The sequence below is a fragment of the Scyliorhinus torazame genome, chromosome 21, assembly GCF_047496885.1.
Source record: "Scyliorhinus torazame isolate Kashiwa2021f chromosome 21, sScyTor2.1, whole genome shotgun sequence".
Classification (NCBI taxonomy): Eukaryota; Metazoa; Chordata; class Chondrichthyes; order Carcharhiniformes; family Scyliorhinidae; genus Scyliorhinus; species Scyliorhinus torazame.
Genome location: NC_092727.1, coordinates 7,000,889 through 7,011,809, shown reverse-complemented (window position 1 = coordinate 7,011,809; position 10,921 = coordinate 7,000,889).

Below are 10,921 nucleotides of genomic sequence, written 5' to 3'. Positions count from 1 at the left end.
TCAGAGGGTCAGTACTGAGGGTGTGCTGCTCTGTCAGAGTGTCAGTACTGAGGGAGTGCTGCACTGTCAGAGGGTCAGTACTGAGGGAGTGCTGCCCTTTCAGAGGGTCAGTACTGAGGGAGTCCTGCACTGTCAGAGGGTCAGTACTGAGGGAGTGCCGCACTGTAAGAGGGTCAGTACTGAGGGAGTGCTGCAGTGTCAGAGGGCCAGTACTGAGGGAGTGCCGCACTGTCAGAGGGTCAGTACTCAGGGAGTGCTGCACTGTCAGAGGGTCAGTACTGAGGGAGTGCCGCACTGTCAGAGGGTCAGTACTGAGGGAGTGCCGCACTGTCAGAGGGTCAGTGCTGAGGGAGTGCTGCGCTGTCAGAGGGTCAGTGCTGAGGGAGTGCCGCACTGTCAGAGAGTCAGTACTGAGGGAGTGCCGCACTGTCAGAGAGTCAGTACTGAAGGAGTGCTGCACTGTCAGAGGGTCAGTACTGAGGGAGTGCTGCACTGTCAGAGGGTCAGTATTGATGGAGTGCTGCACTGTCAGAGAGTCAGTACTGAGGAGTGCAGCACTGTCAGAGGGTCAGTACTGAGGGAGTGCCGCACTGTCAGAGAGTCAGTACTGAGGGAGTGCTGCACTGTCAGAGGGTCAGTACTGAGGGTGTGCCGCACTGTCAGAGTCAATACTGAGGGAGAGCTGCACTGTCAGAGGGTCAGTACTGGGGAGTGCAGCACTGTCAGAGGGTCAGTACTGAGACAGTGCTGCACTGTGAGAGGGACAGAACTGAGGGAGTGCTGCACTGCCAGAGGGTCAGAACTGAGGGAGTGCTGCACTGTCAGAGGGTCAGTACTGATGTCGTGCTGCACTGTCAGAGAGTCAGTACTGAGGAGTGCTGCACTGTCAGAGGGTCAGTACTGAGGGAGTGCCGCACTGTCAGAGAGTCAGTACTGAGGAGTGCTGCACTGCCAGAGGGTCAATACTGAGGGAATGCTGCACTGTCAGAGGGTCAGTACTGAGGGAGTGCTGCACTATCAGAGGGTCAGTACTGAGGGAGCACTGCCATGTCAGAGGGTCAGTATTGAGGGAGCACTGCCCTGTCAGATGGTCTGTACTGAGGGAGTGCTGCACTGTCAGAGGGTCAGTACTGAGAGAGTGCCGCACTGTCAGAGGGTCAGTACTGAGGGAGTGCTGCACTGTCAGGGGGTCAGTCCTGATGGAGCAAATGCAACAGGGCTGTTGTGATGGGAGACTTTAACTTCCCCAATATTGACTGGGACTCACTTAGTGCCAGAGGCTTGGATGGGGCAGAATTTGTAAGGAGCATCCAGGAGGGATTCTTAAAACAATATGTAGACAGTCCAACAAGTGAAGGGGCTATATTGACCTGGGATTGGGGAATTAGCTCGGCCAGGTGGTAGAAGTTTCAGTAGGGGAGCATTTCGGGAACAGTGACCACAAATCAATAAGTATTAAAGTCCTGGTGGACAAGGATAAGGGTGGTCGTAGGGTGAATGTGCTAAATTGGGTGAAGGCTAATTATAACAATATTAGGTGGGAACTGAAGAACCAGATTTGGGGCGGATGTTTGAGGGTAAATCAACATCTGACATGTGGGAGGCTTTCAAATGTCAGTTGAATGGAATTCAGGACCGGCATGTTCCTGTGCGGAAGAAGGATAAATACGGCAAATTTCGGGAACCTTGGATAACGAGAGATATTGTAGGCCTCGTCAAAAAGAAAAAGGAGACATTTGTCAGGGCTAGAAGGCTGAGAACAGACAAAGCCTGTGTGGAATATAAGGAAAGTAGGAAGAAACTTAAGCAAGGAGTCAGGAGGGCTAGAAGGGGTCACGAAAAGTCATTGGCAAATAGGGTTAAGGGAAATCCCAAGGCTTTTTGCACATACATAAAAAGCAAGAGGGTAGCCAGGGAAAGGGTTGGCCCACTGAAGGATAGGCAAAGGAATCTTTGTGTGGAGCCAGAGGAAATGGGCGAGGTACTAAATAAATACTTAGCATCAGTATTCACTAAAGAGAAGGAATTGATGGATGTTGAGTCTGGCGAAGGGTGTGTAGATGTCCTGGGTCACATTGAGATCCAGAAAGACGAGATGTTGGGCGTCCTGAAAAATATTAAGGTGGATAAGTCCCTGGGGCCTGATGGGATCTACCCCAGAATACTGAAGGAGGCAAGAGAGGAAATTGCTGAGGCCTTGACAGAAATCTTTGGATCCTCACTGTCTTCAGCTGATGTCCCGGAGGACTGGAGAATAGCCAATGTTGCCTTGGCCAGTGAGCCTTACGTCAGTGGTAGGGAAATTACTGGAGAGAATTCTTCGAGACAGGATCTACTCCCATTTGGAAGCAAGAGGTCGTATTAGCGAGAGGCAGCACGGTTTTGTGAAGGGGAGGTCGTGTCTCACTAACTTGATAGAGTTTTTCGAGGAGGTCACAAAGGTGATTGATGCAGGTAGGCAGTGGATGTTGTCTATATGGACTTCAGTAAGGCCTTTGACAAGGTCCCTCATGGCAGATTGATACAAAAGGTGAAGTCACACGGGATCAGAGATGAGCTGGCTTAATGGATACAGAACTGGCTAGGTCATAGAAGGCAGAGAATAGCAATGGAAGGGTGCTTTTCTAATTGGAGGGCTGTGACCAGTGGTGTTCCGCAGGGATCAGTGCTGGGACCTTTGCTGTTTGTAGTATATATAAATGATTTGGAGGAAAATGGAACTGGTCTGATTAGTAAGTTTGCGGACGACACAAAAATGAGTGGAATTGCGGATAGCGATGAGGACTGTCAGAGGATACAGCAGGATTTAGATTGTTTGGAGACTTGGGCGGCGAGATGGCAGATGGAGTTTAATTCGGACAAATGTGAGGTGATTCATTTTGGAAGGTCTAATACAGGTCGGGAATATACAGTGAATGGTAGAACCCTCAAGAGTATTGAAAGTCAAAGAGATCTAGGAGTACAGGTCCACACGTCATTGAAAGGGGCAACACAGGTGGAGAAGGTAGTCAAGAAGGCATACGGCATGCTTGCCGTAAGCAAGAATTGGCAAGTCATGTTGCAGCTGTATAGAACCTTAGTTAGGCCACACTTGGAGTATAGTGTTCAATTCTGGTCACCACACTACCAGAAGGATGTGGAGGCTTTAGAGATGGTGCAGAAGAGATTTACCAGGATGTTGCCTGGTATGGAGGGCATTAGCTATGAGGAGAGGTTGAATAAACTTGGTTTGTTCTCACTGGAACGACAGAGGTTGAAGGGTGACCTGATAGAGGTCTACAAAATTATGAGGGGCATAGACAGAGTGGATAGTCAGAGACTTTTTCCCAGGGTAGAGGGGTCAATTACTAGGGGGCATAGGTTTAAGGTGCGAGGGGCAAGGTTTAGAGGAGACGTACGAGACAAGTCTTTTACAGAGAGGGTAGTGGGTGCCTGGAACTTGCTGCCGGAGGAGGTGGTGGAAGCAGGGACGATAGTGACATTTAAGGGGCATCTTGATAAATACATGAATAGGATGATGTGGAGATGCCGGCGTTGGACTGGGGTGAGCACAGTAAGAAGTCTTACAACACCAGGTTAAAGTCCAACAGGTTTGTTTCAAACACTAGCTTTCGGAGCGCAGCTCCTTCCCCCTCAATCTTCCACCTGAGGAAGGAGCAGCGCTCCGAAAGCTAGTGTTTGAAACAAACCTGTTGGACTTTAACCTGGTGTTGTAAGACTTCTTAATGAATGGGATGGGAATAGAGGGATACGGACCCCGGAAGTGTAGAAGATTTTAGTTTAGACGGGCAGCATGGTTGACGCAGGCTTGGAGGGCTGAAGGGCCTGTTCCTGTGCTGTACTTTTCTTTGTTCTTTATTCTTTGTACCCGATCAAAAGCCTTTTCTGCATCCATTGTGATCACTACCTCCATCTCCCTACCTTCTGGGGGCATCATGATTACATTTAACAACCTTCTTACATTGGCCACCAACTGCCTAACCTTAACAAACCCCGTCTGGTCCTCCCCAATAAAGTCCGGAACACAATCCTCAATCCTGGAGGACAAAATTTGGCCAGCAGTTTGGCGTCCACATTCAACAGGGATATCGGCCTGTAGGACCCACACAGCTCCGAGTTCTTGCCCCGCTTCAGAATCAGCGAAACCGTGGCCTGTGACATCGTCGGGGGCAACACCCCTCTCTCCCTTGCCTCATTGAACACCCTTATCAACACCGGCTCCAATATCCCAGAGAACTTTTTATAAAACTCCACTGGGGACCCGTCCAGCCCCGGGGCTTTACCCGCCTGCATGGCCTTCAGACCCTCCCCTATCTCTTCCAACCCGATTGGGGCCCCCAGCGCTTCTACCAGCTCCCCCAAGAAGTTGCTCATCCCCTCCGGCCCCATAGGGGGTTCCGACCTATACAGCCTACTGTAGAAATCCCTAAACTCTTTATTCATCCCTGCTGAATCTCCAACCAGGTTCCCATCTCCGTCATTTACTGTCCCTATCTCCCTGGCCGCCTCCCTCTTTCTAAGCTGCTGTGCAAGCATCCTGCTGGCCTACTCCCCATACCCATAGATCGCCCCCTCGCCTTTCTCAGCTGCTCCACCGCCCTCCCTGTGGTTAACAAGCTGAACACTGCCTGTAGCCTCCGCCGTTCCCTTAAAAGCCCTGCCTCTGGGGTCTCCGCATACCTCCTATCGATCTGTAGTATCTCCTTAACCAGTCGGTCCGTCTCTGCCCTGTCCACCTTCTCCCTATGGGCCCGTATCGAGATCAGCTCCCCTCTGACCACCACCTTCAGTGCTTCCCAGACCACCGCTGCTGAAATTTCCCCCGTGTCGTTTACCTGCAGGGAGTTCTGAATACATTCCCTCAGCCGCTCGCACACCCCTTCATTGGCCAAAAGTCCCACATCTAACCTCCAGTGCGGGCGCTGGTTACTGTCTTTACTTTTTTTAAATTAAATATTTTATTGAAAATTTTTGGTCAACCAACACAGTACATTGTGCATCCTTTACACAATATTATAACAACACAAATAACAATGACCTATTTTATAAACAAAAAATGAATAAATAATAAATAACAAAAATGAAAACTAGCCCTAATTGGCAACTGCCTTATCACAAGTAACACTCTCCAAAAATATAATTTAACAGTCCAATATATAATTATCTGTAGCAACGACCTATACATACTATACAGTATATATTAACAACCCTGAGAGTCCTTCTGGTTCCTCCCCCCCCCCCCCCCCCCCCCCCCCCCACCCCGATCCTGGGCTGCTGCTGCTGCCTTCTTTTTCCCATTCCATCTATCTTTCTGCGAGGTATTCGACGAACGGTTGCCACTGCCTGGTGAACCCTTGAGCCGACCCCCTTAGGACGAACTTAATCCGCTCTAGCTTTATAAACCCCGCCATGTCATTTATCCAGGTCTCCACCCCCAGGGGCTTGGCTTCTTTCCACATTAGCAATATCCTGCGCCGGGCTACTAGGGACGCAAAGGCCAAAACATCGGCCTCTCTCGCCGCCTGCACTCCCGGCTCTTGTGCAACCCCAAATATAGCCAACCCCCAGCTTGGTTCGACCCGGACTCCTACTACTTTTGAAAGCACCTTTGTCACCCCCATCCAAAACCCCTGTAGTGCCGGGCATGACCAAAACATATGGGGATGATTCGCTGGGCTTCTCGAGCACCTCGCACACCTATCCTCCACCCCAAAAAATTTACTGAGCCATTCTCCAGTCATATGTGCCCTGTGTAATACCTTAAACTGAATCAGGCTTAGCTTGGCACACGAGGACGACGAGTTTAACCTGCTTAGGGCATCTGCCCACAGCCCCTCCTCGATCTCCTCCCCCAGCTCTTCTTCCCATTTCCCTTTTAGTTCATCTACCATAGTCTCCCCTTCGTCCCTCATTTCCCTATATATATCTGACACCTTACCATCCCCCACCCATGTCTTTGAGATCACTCTGTCCTGCACCTCTTGTGTCGGGAGCTGCGGGAATTCCCTCACCTGTTGCCTCGCAAAAGCCCTCAGTTGCATATACCTGAATGCATTCCCTTGGGGCAATCCATATTTCTCGGTCAGCGCTCCCAGACTCGCGAACTTCCCATCCACAAACAGATCTTTCAGTTGCGTTATTCCTGCTCTTTGCCACATTCCATATCCCCCATCCATTCCCCCCGGGGCAAACCTATGGTTGTTTCTTATCGGGGACCCCCCCAAGGCTCCAGTCTTTCCCCTATGCCGTCTCCACTGTCCCCAAATCTTCAGTGTAGCCACCACCACCGGGCTTGTGGTGTAGTTCCTCGGTGAGAACGGCAATGGGGCTGTCACCATTGCCTGTAGGCTAGTCCCCCTACAGGACGCCCTCTCTAATCTCTTCCACGCCGCTCCCTCCTCCTCTCCCATCCACTTACTCACCATTGAAATATTAGCGGCCCAATAATACTCACTTAGGCTCGGTAGTGCCAGCCCCCCCCTATCCCTGCTACGCTGTAAGAATCCCTTCCTCACTCTCGGGGTTTTCCTGGCCCACACAAAACCCATGATGCTCTTTTCAATCCTTTTAAAAAAAGCCTTCGTGATCACCACCGGGAGGCACTGAAACACAAAGAGGAATCTCGGGAGGACCACCATCTTAACCGCCTGCACCCTCCCTGCCATTGACAGGGATACCATATCCCATCTCTTGAAATCCTCCTCCATCTGTTCCACCAACCGCGTTAAATTTAACCTATGCAATGTGCCCCAATTCTTAGCTATCTCGATCCCCAGGTAACGAAAGTCCCTTGTTACCTTCCTCAACGGTAGGTCCTCTATTTCTCTACTCTGCTCCCCTGGATGCACCACAAACAACTCACTTTTCCCCATGTTCAATTTATACCCTGAAAAATCCCCAAACTCCCCAAGTATCCGCATTATTTCTGGCATCCCCTCCGCCGGGTCCGCCACGTATAGTAGCAAATCGTCCGCATACAAAGATACCCGGTGCTCTTCTCCTCCCCTAAGTACTCCCCTCCACTTCTTGGAACCCCTCAACGCTATCGCCAGGGGCTCAATCGCCAGTGCAAACAATAATGGGGACAGAGGGCATCCCTACCTTGTCCCTCTATGGAGCCGAAAATATGCAGATCCCCGTCCATTCGTGACCACGCTCGCCACTGGGGCCCTATACAACAGCTGCACCCATCTAACATACCCCTCTCCAAAACCAAATCTCCTCAACACCTCCCACAAATAATCCCACTCCACTCTATCAAATGCTTTCTCGGCATCCATCGCCACTACTATCTCCGTTTCTCCCTCTGGTGGGGCCATCATCATTACCCCTAACAACCTCCGTATATTCGTGTTCAGCTGTCTCCCCTTCACAAACCCAGTTTGGTCCTCGTGGACCACCCCCGGGACACATTCCTCTATTCTCATTGCCATTATCTTGGCCAGGACCTTGGCATCTACATTTAGGAGGGAAATGCGGGTCCTTTTCCTTCTTTAAGAGAAGCGATATCGTTGCTTCAGACATAGTCGGGGGCAGTTGTCCCCTTTCCTTTGCCTCATTAAAGGTCCTCGTCAGTACCGGGGCGAGCAAGTCCACATATTTTCTATAGAATTCGACTGGGAATCCATCCGGTCCCGGGGCCTTTCCCGCCTGCATGCTCCTAATTCCTTTCACCACTTCTTCTACCTCGATCTGTGCTCCCAGTCCCACCCTTTCCTGCTCTTCCACCTTGGGAAATTCCAGCCGATCCAAGAAGCCCATCATTCTCTCCCTCCCATCCGGGGGTTGAGCTTCATATAATTTTTTATAAAATGTCTTGAACACTCCATTCACTCTCTCCGCTCACCGCTCCATCTCTCCTTCCTCATCCCTCACTCCCCCTATTTCCCTCGCTGCTCCCCTTTTCCTCAATTGGTGTGCCAGCAACCTGCTCGCCTTCTCCCCATATTCGTACTGTACACCCTGTGCCTTCCTCCATTGTGCCTCTGCAGTGCCTGTAGTCAGCAAGTCAAATTCTTCATGTAGCCTTTGCCTTTCCCTATACAGTCCCTCCTCCGGTGCTTCCGCATATTGTCTGTCCACCCTCAAAAGTTCTTGCAGCAACCGCTCCCGTTCCTTACTCTCCTGCTTCCCTTTATGTGCCCTTATTGATATCAGCTCCCCTCTAACCACCGCCTTCAACGCCTCCCAGACCACTCCCACCTGGACCTCCCCATTATCATTGAGTTCCAAGTCCTTTTCAATGCACCCCCTGACCCTTAGACACACCCCCTCATCTGCCATTAGTCCCATGTCCATTCTCCAGGGTGGGCGCCCTCCTGTTTCCTCCCCTATCTCCAAGTCCACCCAGTGTGGAGCGTGATCCGAAATGGCTATAGCCGTATACTCCGTTCCCCTCACCTTCGGGATCAATGCCCTACCCAGCACAAAAAAGTCTATTCGTGAGTAGACTTTATGGACATAGGAGAAAAACGAGAACTCCTTACTCCTAGGTCTGCTAAATCTCCACGGGTCTACACCTCCCATCTGCTCCATAAAATCTTTAAGTACCTTGGCTGCTGCCGGCCTCCTTCCAGTCCTGGACTTCGACCTATCCAGCCCTGGTTCCAACACCGTATTAAAATCTCCCCCCATTATCAGCTTTCCCATCTCTAGGTCCGGAATGCGTCCTAGCATCCGCCTCATAAAATTGGCATCATCCCAGTTCGGGGCATACACGTTTACCAAAACCACCATCTCTCCCTGTAGTTTGCCACTCACCATCACGTATCTGCCCCCGTTATCCGCCACTATAGTCTTTGCCTCGAACATTACCCGCTTCCCCACTAATATAGCCACCCCCCTGTTTTTCGCATCTAGCCCCGAATGGAACACCTGCCCCACCCATCCTTTGCGTAGCCTAACCTGGTCTATCAGTTTCAGGTGCGTTTCCTGTAACATAACCACATCTGCCTTAAGTTTCTTAAGGTGTGCGAGTACCCGTGCCCTCTTTATCGGCCCGTTCAGCCCTCTCACGTTCCACGTGATCAGCCGAGTTGGGGGGCTTCCTACCCCCCCCCCCCCCCCCCCCCCCCCCCTTGTCGATTAGCCATCACCTTTTTCCAGCTCCTCACCCGGTTCCCACGCAGCTGTATCTCCCCCAGGCGGTGCCCCCCCGCCCATCCTCTCCCATACCAGCTCCCCCCTCTCCCCAGCAGCAGCAACCCAGTAATTCTCCCCTCCCACCCCCCCCGCTAGATCCCCCGCTAGCGTAATTACTCCCCCCATGTTGCTCCCAGAAGTCAGCAAACTCTGGCTGACCTCGGCTTCCCCCCGTGACCTCGGCTCGCACCGTGCGACGCCCCCTCCTTCCTGCTTCTCTATTCCCGCCATGATTATCATAGCGCGGGAACCAAGCCCGCGCTTCTCCCTTGGCCCCGCCCCCAATGGCCAACGCCCCATCTCCTCCACCTCCCCTCCTCCCCCCATCACCACCTGTGGGAGAGAGAAAAGTTACCACATCGCAGGATTAGTACATAAAACCCCTCTTTGCCCCCCACATTCGCCCCACCACTTTGTTCGAACGTTCTTTTTAATAACCCGCTCATTCCAGTTTTTCTTCCACAATAAAAGTCCACGCTTCATCCGCCGTCTCAAAGTAGTGGTGCCTCCCTCGATATGTGACCCACAGTCTTGCCGGTTGCAGCATTCCAAATTTTATCTTCTTTTTATGAAGCACCGCCTTGGCCCGATTAAAGCTCGCCCTCCTTCCGCCACCTCCGCACTCCAGTCTTGATAAACGCAGATTACCGCGTTCTCCCATTTACTGCTCCGAGTTTTCTTCGCCCATCTAAGGACCATTTCTCTATCCTTAAAACGGAGGAATCTCACCACTATGGCTCTGGGGATTTCTCCTGCTCTCGGTCCTCGCACCATAACTCGGTATGCTCCCTCCACCTCCAACGGACCCGCCGGGGCCTCCGCTCCCATTAACGAGTGCAGCATCGTGCTCACATATGCCCCGACGTCCGCTCCCTCCACACCTTCAGGAAGACCAAGAATCCTCAGGTTGTTCCTCCTTGCGTTGTTTTCCAGTGCCTCCAACCTTTCCACACATCGTTTCTGATGTGCCTCCTGCGTCTCCGTCTTCACCACCAGGCCCTGTATATCGTCCTCATTCTCGGCTGCCTTTGCCTTCACGACCCGAAGCTCCCGCTCCTGGGTCTTTTGTTCCTCCTTTAGCCCTTCGATCGCCTGTAGTATCGGGGCCAACAGCTCTTTCTTCATTTCCTTTTTGATCTCTTCCACACAGCATTTCAAGAACTCTTGTTGTTCAGGGCCCCATGTTAAACTGCCACCTTCCGACGCCATCTTGGTTTTTGCTTGCCTTCCTTGCCGCTGTTCTAAAGGATCCACTGCAATCTGGCCACTCTCTCCTCCTTTTTCCATCCGTATCCAGGGGGGATTCCCTTCTGGTTTACCGCACAGTGTTTTTAGCCGTCAAAATTGCCGTTGGGGCTCCTATCAAGAGCCCAAAAGTCCGTTTCACAGGGAGCTGCCGAAACGTGCGACTCAGCTGGTCATCGCCGCACCCGGAAGTCCGTTACTGTCTTTACTAACCTGCAGGTCAACCCAGTGTGGAGCATGGTCTGAGATTGTGATCGCCGAGTACCCCGTATCCACCACCCCTGCCAGTAAGGCCCTGCTCAAAATAGAGAAATCAATCCGGGTGTACACTTAATGCACGTGTGAGTAGAAGGAGAACTCCTTCACCCTCGGCTGCCCAAATCTCCATGGATCCCCCCCCCCCCCCCCCCCCCGCCCCCCCCCCATCTGCTCCATGAACCCTTTTATTTCCCGTCCCATCGCTGGCACCCTGCCCGTTTTCGAGCTTGACCGGTCCAAGGGTCAATAACTGTGTTGAAGTCCCCTCCCATGACCA